Source organism: Erpetoichthys calabaricus, chromosome 4 (assembly GCF_900747795.2).
Source record: "Erpetoichthys calabaricus chromosome 4, fErpCal1.3, whole genome shotgun sequence".
NCBI lineage: Eukaryota > Metazoa > Chordata > Cladistia > Polypteriformes > Polypteridae > Erpetoichthys > Erpetoichthys calabaricus.
The window spans coordinates 260,434,593-260,459,600 of NC_041397.2; the positions used below are offsets into that span (position 1 = coordinate 260,434,593).

Consider the following 25,008-nt stretch of genomic DNA (forward strand, 5'->3'; position numbering starts at 1 on the left):
AACATTTTTTGGGGGAATAGGTGAAATAAAAAATATATATAAGTATAATTTATATGCTGTTTTTAAAAAAGTCCAAAAGGATGAAGCAATAACTTCTTTGAAAATTTGTTGAATTAAAGTGGGATGATCCTTATGACAGGTTGCCAATATATATTGGCTTGAAAGCAAGTTTAGTAGTGCTTAAAGTACAAAACTGTAAACCGCCTGATAGCTTCATGTGTTCAATGCACAGTAATTTAATTTTAATACCAGAAGGGTATAGAATTGTAATGTACCCAAAATGACCCTCTAGGACCAAATTATTCCAGTTTTAAATAGCATGTAAATTGTAAACATTCTTTAGGCTGAAAAGAACTGTTATTTCCAATCATAGATATTAATTTGATATGAAACACAAGATTCCTGGACAAAATACAAGTGTTAAAACGTAAATTTTAATGCTGTCATTGTTTGTCCACAAATGGGAACATTAATATTTTTAGTTTTAGGTTGTTGTCACTGATCTTGTCTACTGGCAATATGGTAACTTTAGATCAGACACAGTATTTCTTGCTAAACACTGACGTTTTAATTTTGTTGGGTGTGGTATTGCATTTCCAATGTTAACTTGAGTTCCTTAAGATCTGTTGGAATTTGTTTTTTGATTTATTGTTTAAGGCTTTGTCTAATCTATGAGCAGTACTTTATGTTGTATGTAGTATGATTTGTACGTGTGTTGTGTGTTTTTTTTTTTTTTTTTTTTTGTTTTTTTTTGTTAAACCCTTTCTACAAATTTGGGAGTTTCATGTGTTGTAAATATAAACTGTAAATTGTATTAAATATATTTTAAATTTTCAAGAATTTTTTCTTCCTTTTTCTGTCACATTTGACACATTGTACCTTAAATCAGCAAATTTGATGAAATGCTTTTAATTGATTGGTCCTTGTTCCATCTCACGGTGATCTAAAGCATTTATTATAAACTGCTAGTGTTCCCAATGTAAAAATATATATAAAAAAAGTTAGTTTACTTGAAATTTCTAAGGTACTTTGCCCTTTGAAAAAAAAAAAATGACTGCTCAATTGGCTTGAAGTGTTTGTTGGTTTTAAGTGTTGCCCACTCTGTGTGGCATGGATTTTAATGTCTTGCAGCGTATTTGGGATATGCGTATATATTCGTGTAGATATTTGCAGAGATCCTCATTACCATTACCCTTTTTCTTTTATATCACGATATGCATAGAAACTTCAGGTTTGCATATAGCGAGGCGGACTGGAACTGTGTAGATTAGTTGTGTTAAATCAGATGGTTTGGGCCAAAAACAAATATTTTGGCAAAGCTAATTTAATCTAGAGAACATTAAGGTTGTTTACAGTACAGTTTAAATTTTTGGTGTGTAAACCTTGGAGTTGCGACCGTAATGCAACAGCCAAATGAAGACAATGAAAATGTCATCATACATTGAATGCAACATAAGAATGCACAATATGCAGTATATACAAGGACATGCATTGGTCAGTTCCATTTTGGCAGTGCTGCTTTATTTGTTCGTATTCTTTGGCATTATTTGCGCAACTAAACTGTTCTTGATTTGTTTCCTTAGTCCTATCAAAGAATTGGCCCCTTTTTGGAAATGCTTTGAGGGTTTTGGTTTTTTTTTTTTTTTTTTTTTTTGAAAAAGTCTGGATAATATTTGTGTTTGTGACATCAGTGTAAGTAAGCAGTTTTCATTTTGTGTTCTCAAACTACCCCAGTTCTTTTAGTGAATTCAAAGAAGTAACATAGTGTACAAATTGAGCAGATAAAATTTGCATATCTTTATATAATAAATTACTTCAGAGTCTATCTAGAAAAAACATAATTGGGGGGGGGGGGGGAGAAATGGAGAAAAGCAAAAATCCCACCTCTTATCTGTGAGAGAAGACCCAAGAGTGGAAAGAAGAAAAAAATCGCCCAATATGAATTATAAAAATTAAACAGATTAGGCAAAGTCTTGTCAGGTTTTGAGGTTTTGGACAAATCATCTAAATGAGTTTTTTTTTTTTTTGTTTTTTTTCTCTCAATTTTACAGATTAAATGTCAGTTTCTCAGAGTTTAAAGTTAAGAGAGTGGTATGGGCTGTTATTGTCCTTATCCAGTTAAAGCTGCTCCGGGAGTAAACCAAATATAACTGTTATTGGGTTTTGTCAAATGATTATAATTTGGTGCATTTCCAAAACCTATGGTCTTAAGATCCAGCAATTCCAGGCATTAACTGTATCATGCTCTTGGAAGTGACCACATTACAGTTTCACATTACAGAATTTGCTGACCACACCATTATAAAGATTTACACTGTTACCCAAATAGCTCTCTTCAAATGCATTTCCAGTTTAACTTTTTTGTCTCCAGTGCCCATCCAATGATTTGGTGACTCTTGGGAGTGTTTAAGATTTCCTGAACTTTTTTATTTATTTCATCTTTCATACCACATTTGGAAACACTCTTAAAATAGGCTGGATTTCTCATGTGTTTTGGCCTTTTTGAAAAGATTAAGCTAAACACCATAACCATGGGTCACTTGGATTTTGGGAGTCTTAGGAATGTTGTACTCTCATTTAAATTAACTGCTGGCAAATACTATTTTGATCTCTGGAATTTCTCTCTAAATATTTTTCATTTTTCAACTGACCCTTGGAAGGGAATTCACTATCTTTTAAGAAGGTGTGTGCACTGTGTAGTCGTATGAAAGATTCATTTTTTTTTTCTTTGTGTCGATCCTTTTCCAAAATCTGAGTCTGACTTTAGTCCATGTGCATGCCTACAAACTTCTGTAATAATAATAATACATTTTATTTATATAGCACCTTTCCCATGCTCAAGGCACTTCAACAGAATTTTAAGAAAGAATGGCAGGGTATACAGTATATAGCATTGTACAAACCAGATAAATAAATAAAGAACATTTAAGACCGTAAATTCAGAGAAAAAGCCTAACAGACAACATAATTGATGGTCTAGCACACACACATACAGGTTACATAAGCATCTTGACATGGAAGTAAACTGAAAGAATGGTAATAAAGTCGGGTAGAGCTAAAAGCCTTCCTGAACAGATAAGTTTTGAGGGTTTTTTTTAAAAGAATTCATGGAGTCAGCTGATTTAATTAATTTTGGTAGGTCAGTCCAGAGTCTGGGCTCTATACAGCTGAAGGCCCTGTCACCCATGGAGTGTAGATTAGTGTGGGGCACAACAAGATTTCCAGAATCAGAGGACCTTAGTGGGAGGACAGGCACATAGTGATGGAGAAGGTCACTGATGTAGTTTGGCGCGAGGTCGTTTAAGGCTTTGTATGTTATTAGTAGGATTTTATATTCGATTCTGGAAGACACAGGGAGCCAGTGAAGGCGGAGCAGGATCGGTGTGATGTGCTCGCTGCTGCTGGTTCATGTAAGGAGTCTTGCAGCCGAGTTTTGAATAAGCTGGAGCTGTGATACAAGATTAGAAGGGGCACCTGCCAGCAGCGAGTTACAATAATTGATGCAGGATGTGATAAAAGCATGGACAAGTTTCTCAGCATTAGAAAAGGAAAGGAAGGAGCGAACACAGGATATGTTACGGAGGTGAAAGTAAGAAAGTTTCTTAATGTGATTTATGTGGACAGAATAAGAAAGAGAGGAATCAAAAATGACACCAAGATTCTTTGCAGTAGAGGCAGGTCTGATGAGATCACCGCCAAGATGGACTGGGAAGGAGCTCATTTTATTAAGTTGCACTTTATTTCCAATTTGCAGGAGTTCATTCTTGTTGCAATTTAATTTTAAAGAGTTCTGCTCCATCCAGGTATTAATTTCACTGAGGCAGGTTCTGAGCTGAGAAAGCTCTGATGAAGTTCCACTTTTAACATTGAAATAGAGTTGAGTATCGTCTGCATAAAAATGATAACCCAGTCCAAAGCTATGAATAATATGGCCAAGGGAAAGCATATAAATACAGAAGAGAAGAGAGCTGAGGGCAGAGCCTTGAGGGACTCCTTGTGTGACTGGCGCTGAGCTGGACCTGCTGTTGCCAAGACTAACAAACTCTTGCCTATCAGTCAGATAGGACTTGAACCACTGGAGGGCAGTGCCAGAGATACCCAGCATGTTCTCCATTCTGGACAGTAGAATGTCATGTCTGACAGTGTCAAAAATGCTGCACTGAGGCCTAACAGAATTAATATACTGGTTTGGCCAGAGTCTGCTGCCATAAGCAAATCATTGGTTACCCGTAGCACAGCAGTTTCACAGCAGTGCTGTGCCCTGAAACCAGACTGAAAGGGTTCCATCAAAGAGGTTAAGTAATTGGTGAGCTGGCAGGCTACAACACGCTCAAGAACTTTTGACAGAAAGGTAAGTGGGAAATAGGCCGAAAATTGTTAAGACTGTCAGCATCAAGGCCAGACTTTTTTAACATGGGGGTTACAGAAGTGATTTTAAAAATGAGCGGTACAGAGCCAGTGTCAAGGGATGAGTTTGTTTATTGTTGTAACAGTCGGGATTATGGCATGAAAGCAGAATTTAAGTAGTGTGCTGGGGATGGGGTGCAGTACACAAGTAGTTGGCCTCATCTTACAAAGCAGGTTATTAACAAACGCAGATGTGACTGGTGAGAACTTCGAGAAGGAACTGGATAGAGTGGTAAAACAGGGAGAGATATAAACAGATGATGTGTTTATGTTGATGGCTGTTGACCAGGGCTCTCCATCACTCCTTATCCTCCTGGACCTTACAGCTGCATTTGATACGGTAGATCATAATATTCTCCTTCATCATCTTCACTATACAATTGGACTTTCTGGCATTGCTTTCGAGCGGTTCAAGTCCTATCTTACAGACAGGACTGAGTATGTGGCCTTGGGGGATGCTAAATCTCATACCCACACTGTCACCTGTGGAGTCCCACAAGGATGAGTCCTTGGGCCGACCCTCCTTAATATCTATATACTACCCCTGGGTCACATCGTCCGCAAGTATGGAGTTTCATTCCATTGCTATGCCGACGATACGCAGCTCTATGTGGGACTGGATTCGACTTCTCTTACACCTCCATCAACTTTTTCCTCTTGCTTGGATGAGGTTGAGGCCTGGATGTCCAAGAACCTCAAGCTGAACAGCACCAAAACTGAAGCTCTTTTAATTGCACCCCCCATCAACTTCGTTCCTCTGTAAATTGTATTTCATTTTCTAACCTACCATTACCCTCTACCCTTCTGTTCCAAATCTGGGTGTCAAGTTAGACTCCCATCTGTCATTTGATATACATATCCATCACCTTTGTAAAACTGCATTCCTTCATCTTCGATACATGGCCAAACTCCGTCCCTACCTCTCCCTCTGTGATGCTAAAAAGCTGGTTCATGTCTTTGTCTCATCCAGACTGGACTATTGTAATGCACTCCTCATCGGGATACCCAACAAGTGCCTTCAATAGCTCCAACAAATTCAAAATAATGCTGCAAGAATCCTGATGAGGGTGCGGAAATATGAACATATCTCACCAATCCTTCGGTCACTTCATTGGCTCCCTATCCATCTCCGTATCGAATACAAACTCTATTTGTTTACTCACCACTGCATCCATCCATCCTCTTCCGCTTATCCAAGGTCGGGTCACGGGGGCAGCAGCTTGAGCAGAGATGCCCAGACTTCCCTCTCCCCGGCCACTTCTTCTAGCTCTTCCGGGGGAATCCTGAGGCGTTCCCAGGCCAGCCGGGAGACAGTCCCTCCAGCGTGTCCTGGGTCTTCTCCGGGGCCTCCTCCTGGTTGCCCGGAACACCTCACCAGGGAGACGTCCAGGAGGCATCCTGATCAGATGCTCAAGCCACCTCATCTGACTCCTCTCGATGCGGAGGAGCAGCAGCTCTGCTCTGAGCCCCTTCCGGATGACTGAGCTTCTCACCCTATCTTTAACGGAAAGCCCATACACCCTGCGGAGGAAACTCATTTCAGTTGCTTGTATTCGCGATCTTGTTCTTTCGGTCACTACCCATAGCTCATGACCATAGGTGAGGATAGGAGTGTAGATCAACTGGTAAATTGAGAGCTGAGCCTTGCGGCTCAGCTCCTTTTTCACCACGACAGACTGATGCAGAGCCCGCATTACTGCGGATGCCGCACCGATCCGCCTGTCGATCTCACGCTCCATTCTTCCCTCACTCGTGAACAAGACCCCGAGATACTTGAACTCCTCCACTTGAGGCAGTATATCCATGGAAATGCTCCACAATATCTTAAAGAACTCCTTATATAAAGACTTTTCTATTTAGGAAAGCATATTAACATGAATGCTATAATTATTGTTGTTTTATCTGTGTTTTTATCTTGCCTTGCCTTTGTTTAATCTTTTTCTGTTGCATTTTGAGATTTACTGCTAATGTAAAGTGCCCCTTTAAATAAAATGCATTATTATTATTATTATTATTATTATGTTAGTTGAATTATTTAGATCTTTAATTTTTTACGGAAAAAGTCTAGGAATTACTCACAGACTTCAGTAGAAGAGGTAGTTGGGCCAGATGTGAGTTTGAGTAGTTTATTAACTACAGAAAACAAAACTCTTGGGTTATCGTGGCCACTTTCTATTATTCTGCCATATGGGTGTTCTTGGCAGCAGTTAGTGATTCTCTGTAGGCTCTTACGTGACATTCTCCCAAGGCGTCGGCCAGCTGCTTTCATAGATCGCAATTCTGATTTATACCAAGGAGCTGGACGCTTAAAGGAAACCTCCTTATGTTTTAAAGGAGCTGTTTTATCGAGTGCTGAAAGAAGGGCTGAGTTATAGTGGTCAACAAGACTAGTGTTGATGGAATAGGTGAAGACAGTAAAAGATCAGAAATGGATCCAGAAAGAACAGAGCAACAGATATTTTTAAGATTTCTGTAAGAAATTTGTCGTTTACAGGTAAGAGGAGGGAGAGATAATGAGACAGTGCAAAGTACTGCTTTATGGTCAGAGAGTCCCAAATCAATGCTGTAAATGTTGGCAGCAGATAGTCCAGAAGTACAGATCAGATCCAATATATGACCACCAGAGTGGGTGGGAAAATCAACATGATGTGTCAAGTCAAAACAGTCCAGTAAGGATAGGAATTCATTTCTCAGTTTAGATGTAGTAATGTCAATATGGATGTTAAAATCACCAAAAAGGATAATTATCTGGGAGTAGGAGCTTAAGTGGGTTAAAAGTTCAGTCAGATCAGATAAGAAGGATGCGTTGTATTTTGGAGGACGATAAAGAACAATGAGGTGAGACGGGACCTGATTCCGTTTGCCATTAAGAGATCTCGAATTAAACAGTGTAATATTAGTTAATGAGGCTTCTTTTTGCACAGAGCCGTGATCGGAGTTTATTTTCACATAATGTAAATTTGGCACACTGACACTTCTATTTCCAGGGCCCTTCTTGTACATCTACTGGATGTGCTCGGAATTGACCAGTTTTCTGTATGGTTTAAGTCTAGACATGCTGAGGCCCAATCTGTGTTGGCAATCCTGAGTACAACTGGGATGGAAACGGTGAATGATGTGCAGAACGATAACAATCAAGATCCATGACCATACTAATTCCATTCATAATTTTAAATGGGTCAAACTTGTCACCTAACCTCTGTTTGCTTAACTGTAAAATCTGTACTTTAATCTTTTCTCCTTTCCATACCTCACTGTCTTCAAGTTATTCTAGTTACTGTGCTCTGTACTTTCTCAAGCACTTCTGTGTCCTGTAATATGGAGATTAAAACTCTACACAATAGTGCAGATGAGCGCTCACAAGTATGTTTATAGTTTTAAGTGTACAGCAACTTCACCTGTGGGCTATTTAAGCTACCAAACTATTAGCCTTCTTAATTGCCTCTGCTCATTGTAAAAAGAGTCTGCTATGAATCCTATATTTAAATTTCATTTGCCCTAAAACTGCCGACGTGTATGTTCTGTCCCGTTCCCTCTGAAACCGTTCAGTTGATTCTACCTTGGCGGCTGTTCCACCTATTTTAGCATTGTCTGCAAAATCACCAGCTTATTTATGGTCTTATCAAGATTATTTAAGAATACTAAATAGAGCACTGGTTTTAGCACTACTTGTAGGATGGCATTTTTAACATCCCCTTAATTCAAAATAAGAATTCCTTGCCCCATTCCCCTTAGCTTCCAGTGTAAGAAATTTTGCACCCATCTACCATGTTAATCGAACTCCCACTTATTTTAGTTTGATCTTTGTCCTCTCATACAGGACCTTTTCAAAAGCTTTGTGAAAATTTTAAGAAAAATAATCACTGCTGTAATTTTGTTTTTGTTGCATCTTCATAGAATTCCAGCTTATTACTAAAACCCGATCTCTCCTGTCTAAACCCAATAACTTTGCATTTACTGGCACCCCTGGAAAAAATGAGTGAGAAAAAAAAACGGCTATAAAAGAAAAAACAAAAATCACCTTTTTATGAATTGCCTTAATCTGACACTGAAAAGATGAGAAAATCCAACATTTAATTGAAGTAAATTGGTTCTGAGAAAAAAATCCTCATCAAAAAATAATTTTTTAGCAAAACTACACATGCCATGATTATTAACACTCCTGCATTTAATACTAATATATAGAAGGCAATAAGTGACCAATTCTTTTTACAGAATCTTTTCAGATCACCCAGGATCCTAGTCCTTTCTTGGGCCCCTCTACTCTTCAGTTCAGCCCAAAGGTTTTCAATGGGGTTTAGGTCTGGGAACTGAGACAGCTATAGCTGTGATTTTTTTTTTTTTTTTTAAAAAAGGGCGGTGTGGTGGCTCGGAGGCTAAGGATCTGCGCTGGTGTCCAGAAGGATGCCGGTTCGAATCCCTGTCACTGCCAAAAGAGATGCTACTCTGCTGGGACCCTTGAGCAAGGCCCTTAACCTTCAATTGCTCCAGGGGCGCTGTTCAATGGCTGACCCTGCACTCTGACCCCAAGGGGTATGTGAAAAACCAAGTAATTTCCTTTGGGATTAATAAAGTTTAATAAAATAAATAAATAAAAAATAATAATAAATCTTTATTTTGTATTCCTTTAACCATACGCGTGTTGATTTGGACATATGTTTTGGATCAATGGAGGATCCAGTGATGACCCAGTCTTAGTTTCTTGGTGGAGGCAGCCAGATTTGAACTTGATCTTCTGATCTTTTTGTAGATTAGATAATGCTATGTACCGTGAAAAGTTTCCCAGGGCTTTTAGAGGGAAAAACAGCCCCACAATCGGGTTCACAGAACCTCCACCATACTCGACAGTGGGGATCAGGTTCTTTTCAGTATAACTGTCTTTGTTTTTGTTGATTGTTGTCAAAAAGCTCAGTTTTTATTTTGTCCAACCATATAACATTGTTCCGGCAAACTCTTGGGGGTTGATGTTTGTGGTTATATGACAGGAAAGACTTTTTATCTGCATGCCATCCAAATCTTTTACTGTGGAGGTGCTGTCTAATGGAAGTTTTGGAAAACTTTTTTTTTCTGTATTTCTCGCACATTGCTCCTTGGGTTTTTTTTTTTTTTTTTTTTTTAACACTCACTTACCATAGTTTTCACTGTTCATGGGGTGCAAAATAAACTTTGGTCCTTTTCCAGGCGAGTTGATGATGGTTCCTATTGTTCTGAACTTAGTAATTATTGTTCTAACTGTAGATACAGACATTATCTGGTGAGCAGTTATGTTGTATAGCCATCCCCTGAGTACTGCTTGAAACTTTACTTCACTACACACTGATCACCGTAAAGAAAGATGTAAATAAGAAAATGTCTCGGTTACATTTTGTTCATAAGAATTTCTTGTGCCAAAAATTGTCTCACATGTGGGTTTGTTAAAAATAATAATTTCTTAATGAGGGATTATTTTTTTCTCAGATAAACTCACTTCAATTTAAGGTTGGATTTATCTTTTGTTTCAGTGTGAGCTTAAGTTAATTCTCTAAAAAAAATTTTTTTTATAACCTTTTTTTACTCACCCTTCTCTGGGATGCCAGTAGTCGTGGAATGATATGTACAATGCAACCTATGGAAAGAACAAAAAAAAAGGCTCTTTTACAAACAGTTTGCATTATTTTTGCCATGTTACAGTGCATCCGGAAAGTATTCACAGCGCATCACTTTTTCCACATTTTGTTATGTTACAGCCTTATTCCAAAATGGATTAAATTCATTTTTTTTTCTCAGAATTCTACACACAACACCCCATAATGACAACGTGAAAAAAGTTTACTTGAGGTTTTTGCAAATTTATTAAAAATAAAATAACTGAGAAATCACATGTACATAAGTATTCACAGCCTTTGCTCAATACTTTGCCGATGCACCTTTGGCAGCAATTACAGCCTCAAGTCTTTTAGAATATGTTGCCACAAGCTTGGCACACCTATCCTTGGCCAGTTTCGCCAATTTCTCTTTGCAGCACCTCTCAAGCTCCATCAGGTTGGATGGGAAGCGTCAGTGCACAGCCATTTTAAGATCTCTCCAGAGATGTTCAATCGGATTCAAGTCTGGGCTCTGGCTGGGCCACTCAAGGACATTCACAGAGTTGTCCTGAAGCCACTCCTTTGATACCTTGGCTGTGTGCTTAGGGTCGTTGTCCTGCTGAAAGATGAACCGTTGCCCCAGTCTGAGGTCAAGAGCGCCCTGGAGCAGGTTTTCATCCAGGATGTCTCTGTACATTGCTGCAGTCATCTTTCCCTTTATCCTGACTAGTCTCCCAGTTCCTGCCACTGAAAAACATCCCCACAGCATGATGCTGCCACCACTATGCTTCACTGTAGGGATGGTATTGGCCTGGTGATGAGCAGTGCCTGGTTTCCTCCAAACGTGACGCCTGGCATTCACAACATAGAGTTCAATCTTTGTCTCATCAGACCAGAGAATTTTCTTTCTCATGGTGAGAGTCCTTCAGGTGCCTTTTGGCAAACTCAAGGCGGGCTGCCATGTGCCTTTTACTAAGGAGTGGCTTCCGTCTGGCCACTCTACCATACAGGCCTGATTGGTGGATTGCTGCAGAGATGGTTGTCCTTCTGGAAGGTTCTCCTCTCTCCACAGAGGACCTCTGGAGCTCTGACAGAGTGACCATCGGGTTCTTGGTCATCTCCCTGACTAAGGCCCTTTTCCCCCGATCACTCAGTTTAGATGGCCGGCCAGCTCTAGGAAGAGTCCTGGTGGTTTCGAACTTTTTCCACTTACGGATGATGGAGGCCACTGTGCTCATTGGGACCTTCAAAGCAGCAGAAATTTTTCTGTAACCTTCCCCAGATTTGTGCCTCAAGACAATCCTGTCTCGGAGGTCTACAGACAATTCCTTTGACTTCATGCTTGTTTTGTGCTCTGACATGAACTGTCAACTGTGGGACCTTATATAGACAGGTGTGTGCCTTTCCAAATCATGTCCAATCAACTGAATTTACCACAGGTGGACTCCAATTAAGCTGCAGAAACATCTCAAGGATGATCAGGGGAAACAAGGATGCACCTGAGCTCAATTTTGAGCTTCATGGCAAAGGCTGTGAATACTTATGTACAGTACATGTGCTTTCTCAATTTTTGTTTTTTTAATAAATTTGCAAAAATCTCAAGTAAACTTTTTTTCACGTTGTCATTATGGGGTGTTGTGTGTAGAATTCTGAGGAAAAAAATGAATTTAACCAATTTTGGAATAAGGCTGTAACATAATAAAATGTGGAAAAAGTGATGCGCTGTGAATACTTTCCGGATGCACTGTACATCCTCCAGGTGTATTGGTTTTTGATCCATTTGACCTCTCTCCATAGGAGTGGTTTAATTTAACAGGGATTTTTGCAGTCTGCTCCATTTAGTCAGACCAGGCCTATTGATTTGCACAAGTAGTTTTGGAAGTGTGTCTAAATGGACATGTACGCACATGCATGCACACAAGCACGCACACACAAAGAAGTTTATAAATGAAGATAGCTGACAGTCTGTTTGCCCTACCTGAGCACATGCTGGATGAAGAGAGAAATGAACAAAACCAAACACAAACACACACCCCTAGATCTGTAATGGTTGTTGTCAAAGTAGAGATCTCTAAAGGCTGAGATACATTGTGTCTTCCAAGATTTAAATGCTGTTAAGTGAGGAAAGACTCAAATACAAAGTTGTTGTTCTGTAATGAAGTGTCAGACAACAGTGACTTTTCCTTCAAGTATGAGGGGGAGTCAAGCTAAACTTAGAAAATGGGATTTATTAAAAAAAAAAAAAAAAAAAAAAAAAAAGGAACAAACCATAAAAAAACCTGATGTCACTTCTCAGTATAGTCTCCACCCTTCTCAATACACTTGCGCCACCTACCTGGAAGTGCCTGTATTCCAGCAGAATAAAAGTTTTTGTCCTTGCAACCACTCGTGCACTGCTTTCTTCACGTCGTCCTCTGTCTTGAATCGACGACCACCCAGATGTTTTATTAGAGGCCCAAAAAGGTGGAAATCACGCAGTGCCAAATCTGGCGAATAAGGAGGATGTGGCAATACCTCAAACTTTAGTTTCTCCAGACAAGCCTTGGTGTTCTTAGCAGTGTGTGGGTGGGCATTGCCTTGCAGCAAAAGGACTCCATGAGACAGCAGTCCCCATCTCTTTGATTGAATAGCAGGCTTCACACACACTGGTCTCCAGCAAGTCACAGTAACTTGCACTAGTGGCTGTAGTGGCCCTTGGCACATAGTGTTTGACAATCGCTCTAGTACATAGTGTTATCAATTTATTTCAGATATTTTATCTTGTGTGCACAGTACAATTACATTCCTATTTGCCCACAAGCAGTGCTTGAAGTGAAACCAAATTACTGGCAGTATTTTGTTTCAGTCAGCATCTTGGTCTTTCTCCCATTTCATTATTACTTTTACATAACTGGGCCGGGATTCCCTCTTGCTCTTCTAAGCATGTGTATATTAGTATATGATATCAAAGGGAGGGTGATACCCTTGAAGCATTGGAGTAGCCTACTTCAAGCATTGCCTGCAAAACTAAACACACTGCCACTTTCCTTTTCTGGAGTCCAAATCTCACCGTATAGATAATGCTATATAGCTATCAGCTGCTCACAACCACGCCCAGAATAAGCAGGTTAGTAGAACGGATGGTAAATAAAAAAAAAAAAAAAAGTAAAGTTACTGGCAAGTTGCATTAGCTAGGGGATCTGTCACCCACTGTATAAGCTGACATTCCATAACTCAAATAAATGGCTTCAGGGGACCCTTTAAAAGAGGCAAACCAGCCCAAGTCTCAAAGAATTCCAACTTGTGCAGCCACAGTGAGCCATCATTTTTAGGATAGTGAGCTACCGTAAATAGAGTAAAACCATAGGCAATCATAGTCTGCAAGCACCAAAGTGATGCAGTGGTAAAATATTCCTGTGTTTTTCCCCCATTCAAAGTTTGTGCGTAACGCACTAATCAGGCTGCCTTCCCTCAGCTGCAGTACATACTATACCTGATAAACTCTGGAATCTCACTGTCCTCCTGCTACAAATATATGCGCCTGACAGCTTTCTTGTAAAGAGTGAGATTGAAAGAAAAAAAAAGTGACAGATGCAGTTTGCAGCTTGGAGGAAATTTCTGCAGATGTTTGGAGCCAAACAACTGTGGCCATTAGCTCAGCTAAAAACAAAACATTAAAAAGATCTTTCCCTTTCTATGGATTTTTTTTTTCTGCATGTGGAGACACTAAAGCTTCTGGAAGGTCAGTTGCTGAGAGGGTGTACAGTTCATCGAACAAGTGGTGAACATTTGATTATAGCTGCCTGTCTTTAATTAATCCAATTTAGTCTTTCTCGGTGATTTGAGAATACCTTGACATCAGTGATGAGACTTGCCTTTGGTCTTTAATTTTTTTTGGAAAGACAGTGATGATTGAACTGGTGTAAGCTGTGGGGTAGAGTATTGTCTTTTGCTTTTTAAAGCACAGCAATTCTGCTAGACTACCATCTTGTACTGAAGATGTTTATTTTCAGTTTGTATACTGTCAAACTGGATTTGTTTTATGTAAGGAAATCCCTCTCTCTCCCCCTATCTTTTTTTTAATATATAGCAAATTAGTAAAAAGATTAAAAAAAGAGGAGTAAGAAGAATAAAAAAGATTGCTATGAAAATAAAAGTAATCACCTTGCCCCATAAGGAGGGTTATTTTCTTATTTCTGTTGTCTGTCAAGCCATGAGCTAGAAATCTGTTTTGATTGTCAGTGATCGGGAGTCATTAATGATGGCTTTAACTAACTGAATTAATTATCATGGTGAAAGAAACATAAATTGAATATGAAAGTCACCCAGTGGGTTTCGTTCTATATAAGAGAGCATTTTGCACAAAACAGTATACTTTTTATTGATGCAGACTTTATTTACTATAGAAGGTTTTAGGGATTTAGGACATACATGTTGCTAACTTATGTGAGGCAAAAAACTACTGCAGGACTGTAAGACAACTTGCTTGTAGGAGTAGAAATGTTTAATATCATTGTGGAACCCAAAAAAAGAGCTCATACAGTTGAGCATGTGGTGACCGTTTGACATTTCAGCTCCATTAAAAATTCTTTCTCAGTTTTCCAAGGTTAGGCGCCGGCAGGGTTGCTATTAAATGTGACAGTGGCCTCTACTACCTTGAACTACCTCCTTTTCTAAAGTTGTTTTTTTATTTTTATTTTTTCACAGTGTCTCTGAATTCATTCGTTTTAAGAGACATTCTTCTTTAGTAGATACAGGTAAAATTCCATTAAAACGAACTGCCAGGGACCTAAAAAATATTTCGTTGTAATGAAAATTTTGTTGTAATGAGATTCTGTATTTGTCACTATAGTACTTTATTTAACTTGCGTCCAGGCGTTTGCAATCATTTCAATTGCTTCTTTCGCATTAATTTTAATCTTCTCATGTCTCCAAGTTATGCTGCCAAGAATTTTTCTCGGCATTTCCTTACGGTAATACACTTTCAGGGTGCGAATGATGCCCAAACCCAATGACTGAAGCGCTGCCGTGCAATTGGGTGGGAGGAATTCAATGCGAACATTATTTAAATGTGGAAGCATTTTGTGGGCAGCACAGTTATCAATCAGAAGCCGAATCATCCTTTTCTTCTTCATATTGCGAGATTTCTGAATTTTTTGGGATCCCCCAATCCCATACCCCCCCCCCCCCCCCCAACAGCAGGCTCACAGTGCTGCAGTGAAGCGCCACAGAAGCGAATCCTGAAAGACTGTGGGCACGCTGTAAGTCCCTGTCTTACACCCCAAAACACGAGGCAAAACCAGCTTTATTCAGCTTGAAATAGGAACAGCTCAGTTATTTATTGTAGCATGATGTGCCACTCTCCTATAAACAGCCACAGCAGTGAGACAGGGTTGTGACCAGGATAGTGGCCAAGTAATCCTGTTCCTTGCATCACCCATCGAGATCTTTTCTGTTTGCTTCAATGATGAGCTGCAGCAGGGCTGTGAGCCTGCTGTTGCCCTGGCAACAGATAAACAGTCTTCCACAGACGTGATTGCACTTCGGGACGCTGTTCGGCGTGTTGTCCAGTTGGTGGAGGCACCGAGAGAGTTTAGAATGAGTGCCGCATTAATAGGAATGTTTCTTGAATGAGCATCTCTCAACCACATAAAAACTGCTTTTTCCTGCGTCTTGAAATGCAGCAGTTTGCATGCATTTGCAACCTGAGATTATTATTCTTTTTTTGCTCAGTCTTTCAAGAAAGTTGACCGTGTTGATGGCAAAATTCTGAATTCACTGGCAACGTTTTTTCTTTCTGCCACAATCGGGAGCAGCAAAAATGTAAAGTTTTTTTTCTAATATGAAATGTTATCGTTTTTCGTGTCTGCTGTTTCTATAGGAGGGTGACAATGAGTTAAATTCCAATGGATGTTTTTCAAATGTTGACGAGCAATAAGCAAAAGGTATCACTGAAAACCCCTAAATACAAAAACAGCAAAAAAAAAAAAAAAAACGTACGAGGAAAGTCCGAAGAATGAGAATTTTTCTTAGTGTTTCTGTTTGGGGATTGTTGTGCACAACTGTACTGCGACCACAGAACTAACTGCTCTGTGGAGGATTCATTCAGGCATTTCAAGGTCTTTTGGGCACTTCATTGTAATGAAAGTATCTGCTGAATGTACTTTGTAGTAACAAGATTTCTATAGACTCGTGTCATATGGGGAAACTGTCGGGACTATAAAAATACTTTGTTGTGATGAAAATGTCATTGTAAAGATATTCGTTGTAACGGAATTTTAACTGTAGTTTATTTTGCAATGCAGCATTTCCTTTGGGTAAATTCAATATTGGGATGAATGTGAGGAGTTAGTGAGCATCATGAGCTGTACCATTTTAACAACAATTTCAAGCCATCTTTTTCAATAGTGGTGTAATGTTCTGTATCTTTTCAGTTCATTGCTAGGTTTACAAAAGTCAGGCTCTTGTAGGCTAATGTGAAGCGTACTACAGGCACACAATAGCCCAACATCCTCTGTAATAATAATTGTCTTTTTGGTACATCTACAGTAGATGGAAGAGAAATTATGTCAGAGCATAGTTAGGACTTATTGCACTAATGTCATTTATTGACGAGCAGAGTGTAGCTGTTCTATGTAATCTTAGATGTTCAATACTTATGATTTTGCTTCTTCCAAGCAACATGTCCTAGGTTTACTTTATATGTTTATGGTCTTGTGACATCAGATACGTTTCTCAGGATAAGAATATCTGGAAACAACTTGATAAAATGTTGGTAGTATGAAAAGGTTTTTCCCCCAGGTGGTCTTTCTGAAAACCTGCAATGTAATGTAAATTTCAGTTCACCTAAACATTCTGGGTACAGCCAAAATACAAGCAAAGCTAAATGTGGCTGACACAATTAACTGAATTTGTTAATGCAACCTTGATAATGTTTCAAAATGTATGTCTTAATGTTTAATTCAGTTGTATTGATTTGACTGGAGATTTATTTACTGTATTTTGTGTTGCTGTAACAGTGAATGATAGAGATCACATACTGCCAGTGGCAATAGATTGTTCACTTTTACCAGTAGTCACAGGGATGTCTTGAAATGCCAAAGAGTAATCTGGTCTAACGGAATCTTTTTCTCCCCCTTGTTCTTAACACATGTACTGTGTTCTCTGCATACATGACACATATCTATAATTTTAACTAGGAACTTTATTTGAGAGATTCCTTAGCCATAGATGGACTCTTCCCTTCATAACCACTGGCTTTTTCTTGGTCAGACAATATTAACAAGAGTGCTGTTACTTTTTGCTATTTAAATCACCCCCTACTTTGAGCTACATGTTCATGAGGCTTTGGTTTGGTTTAGAAATTTCACATGTGGTGAACCAGCTAAATGTTCTAACCTACATTTAGACAAATTTCTTTCCGGATTCTTTCCAGACCTATAATATGATACAATCTGTCCCAGCAAGAATACTGTGTTTCTAGTCCTGTTTTGGTTTTTGAATATTTGTAATGAAAAGCAAAATGACACCTTTTATTTGCTAACTAAAAAGATTATAATATGGAAGCTTTTGAGGAAACTCAGGCCCCTTATTAGTTAGCCAGTAAAAGATGTCATTTTGCTTGACTTTTCACTGTATTCATAATGGCTAACACAGTACAACACCCTAGTACTACAGAATATTTGTAAGGCACTTTGAGCTTGGGAAAGGTGCTTTTCAAATAAAATATATTATTTTAAAGAATTTTCCCTTTAACATGGCCATCTTGTTGAGTTCCAAAAGACAGGTATGAAGTCAATGCAACAATTCAGATAAGAATTCTCTCAGGTGTTCAGATATCCAATTCCCACTTAGTGTCATTCATATGAGGCTGCTAAATCCAGGTTCTGGGGTTCCAGAGCATTGGGTAAAAGGCGAGAGCCAGCCGTCGGTGGGTTGACATCCCATCATAGGGCTCAAACCCATGCATGCACAGTTACTGGGGCAAGCTGGAATCATTCCCGACCTTAACCTGTATATTATTTGAGGTAAAACTTGTGCTGATGTGGGGTGAATGGGCAAATATCACAGAGTTAGTACCTTGTCTGAGTTCCACATTTATCCTAGGGGGAAACTTTTATTTCCAGTAAAGGTACACATGTGCTGGTGATTTGCTTAAATGCATACCCTGTATGCCTTCCCAGATATTGATGAAATGCTGTCCTCTCCCTACACTATCAATTCTGCTGTTTTCCTCCGTTACAATTCTAAACAGTATTCCTTTGCAGTCTACAGTAGATAAAACATTGCCTAAGTAGGTAATATATGGCTGTGGGGGGAAAAAAATGTTTGTTTTGTACATGAAAGAAGTATACAATTTTGGTGACATTTGTTCTCTCAGGATCTCTATTAGTAGCTGGAAGAACTCCTAATTAATGACAAAGTTGAGCAAAAGTTCAGAAAATCTGAATGGGGCTAATCTATACATATAAAGGCAAAGTCCTCACTGACTCATCACTAATTCTCCCACTTTCCATATATGTGGGAAGCTGAAATTTCACATGCTCATTCCTTGCAGTGTACTTACATAAGTTGGGTGTTGCAATATGACATGAAACTTACCTAAGGGGGGGGAACGGGTGTACCCCCTTAACTGTATATATAGATAGGGGAAACCCCTCCTCACTATTTCTGCGACTTCCAATATATGTAGGAAGCCCAAATTTCCCATGCTCATCCTTTACACTGTACTTACAAATGTTAAGTATGTTTATTTTCGCGCTGTGCCCCGTAACAAAGTTTCGGAAATAACGTCGTCTTTTGTCCCAAGAGGAACACGCGCCGATGAAGTTAAAGCATTTCTTCATACCTATGGCTTAGGACCAATGTTCTTACCTTAGTAAACATAAGGATTACCCTAGTAAACATGAGGGTTTACTTGAACTGCGAAAAAAAGGCCGGAGAATTCGCTGCTCTCTTCATCAAAATAGGTGATGGCAATTTAATGGAACAGAACTGTAAAATCAATGTTCCTAACAATCTGTCTCCTGGTAAATACCTTACAAACCCTTATTGAAAATGTTTACCCCAACCTACGAAATCGGCATGAAAAGGACGTCTCATGGTTGAGGGAGTGAGCAATTCTAACACCAAAAAATGACATGACTTCACATATAAACACCATTTTACTTCACCAACTAACTTCCGAAACAAAAACATACAAGTCTGTCGACTCTGTTGTAGAACTAGAGGACGCGGTGCACTATCCAGTAGAGTTTCTTCACACTCTTAATCCTCCGGGCATGTCTCCACATACTTTTGAAGGTTGGTGCAACAATTATGTTGCTTTGAAACTTATAACCACCAAAATTTTGTAACTGCACCAGGCTTCAGATCAAATCTCTGCACAAGAACCTCATTGAGGCAGTTGTCTTCACTGGAACTGGCTCAGGGGAAGACCGTATTATTCCTCGCGTCCTTCTCATACCCTCTGACCTCCCATTCCAATTCAAATGCCTCCAATTTCCAGTAAGGGTCTTCTTCGTTATGCCAATAAGTCACAGGGCCAGACTGTAAAAAAGGTTGCCATTGACTTGGCACAAGATTGCTTCTCACATGGCCAACTGTACGTTGCATGCTCAAGAGTAAGCTCCGCAGACAGCTTGGTCGTTTTACAGACTGAGGGCAGAACTGCAAACGTCATTTACAAAGAGATTCTTACATCCTAAAAATGTGTATTTCTCATACACATTTACAATCATAAATTAAAGTGTTTATAATCATCAAATTCACTCTCAATACTAAAATAAGCCTACGACAATTACATTGACAATCATGTTATGTTCTCTTTAAAATGTTTCCTCTTTTTTTTCATAACTTCTTTAACACACTACTTCTCCTCTGCAACGCGTGGGTATTTTACTAGTTCATTACGTAAAGCTCTCCATAATGGTTTTGAAAAATATTTTGCTAAAGCTTGGACCATAAAGATCATTTGTTCTATTTAGATACTGTATGTATCTAAACATAAGTATGCTTGTTTTTTTTGTTTTTTTTCTGTTTGCAATTGCATGCCATCTATCTGAGAGGGCAGGGAATTACCCCTTGACCTTGAATGGTTGAACGCCTTGTAACAGTCCGGTTTAAAATCCCTCATTTTCTAATGGCCTATATAAATGGCTTTTTGCTTTGTTTTCAGTTAATTTTTCTGTACTTTTTTAGGCTTGCCACCAAACAAACTGTATAAAAAATGTACTGGCAATGTATGTACATAATTACTACTGGTTATGCAGATGGAACATGGAAACCATCCCTCAGCATTGAAAGGTTTAATCATTTTAATTACCATTGTGCAAACTGGCATATGTTCAGGCGATGTTACATTTACAAGTAATCCATATTACTAACCGAGAATGCTAAACCGGATGATGGACGCAGGCACATCCGGCAATGGGCCGTAGCTGCAAAAAGACGTACTGCGCAGGCGCAAAAAGAGTCCGCGAGAGTCGGCTGAGGAGCCGAGAAAGGCGGACAAAAGAGGGCGAGAGAGGCGGATGAGGGGCCGCGAGAGGCGGACAAGACCACAGAAAAAAGGAGTGAGCACAGGAAAAATGGAGAAATGAGGCGCAAAGAGCACCGAAAAAAGGAAAAGGCACATAAAAAAGTATTCAAACGCAAGCAAAGCACGAAACTAGACCCAAAAAAAAAAAAGAGGCTCGCGCACAACAGCAAGGCACCCTACAGGCACCGGACGGGACACAAAACCAAGAGGGGGATTCAACAAGCCCATGGAACACAAAAAAAGAACACAAAACCACCCCACAGACCCTACAAGCAAGGGACGGGACACACACAAAGAGGGGGATTCAACAAGACACAGGAACACAAAAAGAAAGAAGACGCTCGCGCGACAACAATCCTCAACCCCCCCCCCCACACACACATCCATAAGAAGTGACACCCAAAGCCACATATTCTAAAGTGAACGTCAACACCTTCACACTAGACAGCATAGGTGTCAGCATAGGTGGATCTCCTTACAATAAAGCACTATTAACCGTTCAACTGCAGAAAAGGAAACATATTAACAGTGACTGCGATCCTCCTTATTACTTATCCATATTTCACATGCTGAGAAAGAAACAAGTCATGAATACACGGTCACGGGTACAAAACGAAAAGGAAAGGATAACAGGAACAAACACACGAACACGAAAGAAACAACAAAATAGACGGCTATGCAGCATAGGTGGATCTCATTACAATAAGGCACTATTAACCGTTCAACCGCAGAAAAGGCTCCATATTAACAGTGAGTGCAATACTCCTTATTACTTATCCATATTTCTAAAAGAAAAAATGTCTCGACTCCAAAAACGCAAAGCTCAACTAAAGCTTCTAACTAACGATGTACCTAAAAGTAAAAACTTTATGAACTGCATTAGATCCTACAATAGTTCATTTGCTTTTGCATATACCGGAGTAAATATCAGGCCACCAAAAGGCAATGGCCCATACTGCTTTCGCATATGTGCACAAATACTGCATCGCATTGGAACAGTGCACTCTGAAACAAATCAACAATGCAAATATGCACAAATCTACATCCTAGATCCACATTACGCAAACTATCAATCAAAGTGCTGCATCGCAACAGGTACGGATTCAAAACGAAACACCTCCCATCTCAGACATACGTTAATGGCAGCGAAGGCTACAACGGGCTTCTCACACAGCACAGGCAAATCGATTACAGCTCCAAAACAACACGTCCCAAATACTACACATGCAACAACGCGCCTCTCAAACGGCACAAGGAAAACATACACCAGGAAAATTCATTCGGATTAATGAATGTCATTTGCAATCATTGTCATTCAGTTCACTTCCCTGAAGAAACAACTGGCAATACAAGTTATACATTTACACATTGTTGTCAAAATGGTCAAATTAGACTGCCTTCTTTACATTCATATACTGAATATCTACAGAAGCTTATAACTGACGATGTACCTGAAAGTGAAATCTTTATCAACTACATTAGATCCTACAAATCGGTATCCACTATGAACATTAACGGTGGCACTGCACGTGACATCCGTCTTGAAAAAATGTTGTTTATTGATGAATGTTCAATGGCATGAAGTCACTTACTCAACACCATTCATAAACTTCTACAAACGTTTAGGAATAATAATATTCGATTTGGAGGAAAGGTACTTTTATGAGGAGGAGATTTTAGACAGTGATTAGCTATTCTTCCAGATGCCATGCACTCAGCTATTGTTCAGTGCACCTTAAAATACGCAGACAATTGGCATTGCTTTCAAAAGATACAGTTAGTAAAAAAGATACGATGTCCAGAACCAGATCATAACAATTGCTTATTACAACTGAGAGATGGTACACTCACCAATACAGATGGACTTCAGCCACATATTATTACAATTCCTCAAGCCTTTATCTGCGACGACTTAGTTACAGAGACATTTGGAACAGCAATCTCATTAGACCAAATGCCCCTTTTAACACAACGCACTATATTATGTCCAAAAAATATTAATGTGGAAAACATTAATACCCAAGTCATTCCATTACTTCCTGGAGAGACACAACTCTTTCTAAGCTCTGACAAACTTGACTCTGATCACAACAATAACCATCTTAAATGACCTTACAAGTTCTGAGCTGGAATTACCTTTTACACTTAAACGGCGTGTACAAAGAAATTTTCAAATAAACCTTTACACTGTGCCACACACTTTATTGTTTGCTTTCTATTTGCATCATCTACACCGTCACACTATTCTATATCTCATTCATACATCACGCTCTTTGTCATTCCCAACACCAGGGGTTGGCGAGCGAAGCGAGCAGGGGGCGGAGCCCCCAGTTAGAACATAGAAAAGCAAAGTAACTTGAGCTTATAATTGGGTGATAAGATGGCTGTTAGTTTATCTAAAGTGGAATATTCACATTGAACTGAGAGGTTTTCATTTTTAACAGACTATAGGTTTAGACTAAGAGGTAAAGGTATACAGGGTCCTTTTTTATGGTTTAATTGCTATCCTATGATACAACCCTCTGATGAAGAATAAAAATGGTGTTGTTTGGAATCGATAAATGTGAGACTTTCCAACTACTCTAAGGTGGGAAGTGTTATTTTTAAAAATAATATTTAGATTAAATAAAATGAGATATTTGCAATATGAGCAGTCTTTATCATAAGTCAGGATTTACCTGTATATGTTAAAACAGTTTAATCCAGCTCAGATCTGCGGGTGCTGGAGCCTATTATGGGCACCACTTTGAGCAAAACAGGAACCAACAATGAATGTAACTGATTTGGAGACACTAAATAATTTCACACGTTTTTGGGGTTTGTGGGGGAAAATGATGGTACCACTATCGTACATGGAGAGAAACTGCAAACTCCATGTTGATAGTAGCAGGAGCAGGATTCAAATACAGCATTGTGCCTCTGTGAGACAATAGTGCTGTCGACTGGCCCACTGTACTTCCTTGAAATGTTTAGAGTAATAGAAACATTTTTTTTTCAGTTTTACATTCAGTAATTCCATTACACAATCAAGACATATAATGATGTAGTTTGTATTATCTTATTCTTTTATTGGTGATAATAAATAGTATAGTGAATCTTTAAATATTATATATAATAAGTTTAGTTTTTCTTTAAGCTCCAGTGATGTGAAATCCTTGACAAGCTGTTTTGTAGTGCATGGTGTGTTTCCATTATTTTCAAAGTGTTGTGCAGAGTGGAGTTTGGAGAGTACTCAACTATTGTACTTGTCATTATGAATGGCTTTTGTTAGTCAAACAGAAGATTTTCCTGTAAACAAATAATGATTGTATGAATGACAATGCATGAACTGGTTTTTATTTTTTTTTTACTCTCACAGTTTTCTTTGCATCACAGCGTTGTGTAGCTCTTAATTAAAAGCAAATACAATTACCTAGGTCAGTGAAAAGGCTATAATGATCAATCTACAAACATTAATCTTTACCTATTAGAGTTATGGACACTGCTTATTGTACATGTTCAATTTTTTCCTTTTTTCCCCGTGCGTATTTTTAACAAAAACATAACTTGTTAGCAAGTAGATGCTTTGTGTCACAGTTTTGTATGGCCTGTAGTGCGTTCTAAATGGGAGACGTTCTAGAAGAAATGTGTGATTTCTGCCCTCTAAAAAAGGAGTCTGCCACACTTTTCCTCCATTGTGTTCAGTTTTTGAATAATAATAGTATGGAAATTTGAACTGAAAAAAGATTCAACCATTTGAGAGAGAAGAATTGAGTAGTTGTTACTGTAAGACTGTTAATTGCTGCAGTATCTGTGACTTATCACACATGCTCCCTTTGATTTGTTAAAAAAAAAAAAGAGAGAGACTGGATAATCCGGGTGGGGAAAAAAATAAAGGGATTGTTAAGTTTTGGGAACAGAGAGAGAGCTAGAATAAAGCACAAGTGCTGCTGTATATTGGACCTTGTACTATTCTTGCTGTTCTTGTCCAGGTGACTCAGGTCACTTGTGCATGCTTTCATTACTCTAAAAGTGCAGCTCCAGTTCATTGAATAATTGTTACAGGTCTTATGATTATGAGATTTTAAAAAGTTTAATATGTAGGAGTCTTTTCAAAAAGAATTACTTCATACTCTGAATGCTTACTGTAGTACTAATTTCCCTGGTACCGTGTATTTAAACAACGTTTGTAATAAATTCATATACAGTACTAGCTACTTAGATGTTGTTATTGCATACTGAATATATTTTTCTGTCATTATTTAGTTTTGAGAATTGTATATATGATTAGGTATTTACCCATTAATTTTTGAATGTTCTCAATATATTTTTGGCTAGAAGTAGCCGCAGCCTTTCCCAATAGCAAAAGCACATATCACCCCTGGATGAGGTGCCAGTTAGTTTCAGTGGTATAACTGGGGCAAAAAGAAAAATAAAACTTCAGCATATTTTAGTAGAATTACATTTGTTTTTTCTTTTTCATGACTTTGTTTTCTGTTAAATTTTTAAGCAGTCTTCTAACATCACAGTAGTTTGCCT

The 25,008-nt window shown here is 38.8% G+C and overlaps 1 protein-coding gene across 1 annotated transcript in view; it reads left to right on the plus strand.

Annotated features, from left to right (window-relative positions):
• The window catches only part of mrps6 (mitochondrial ribosomal protein S6), a 133,928-nt gene that overhangs the window by 24,446 nt on the left and 84,474 nt on the right, over positions 1–25,008 (plus strand). The window lies entirely within an intron of this gene.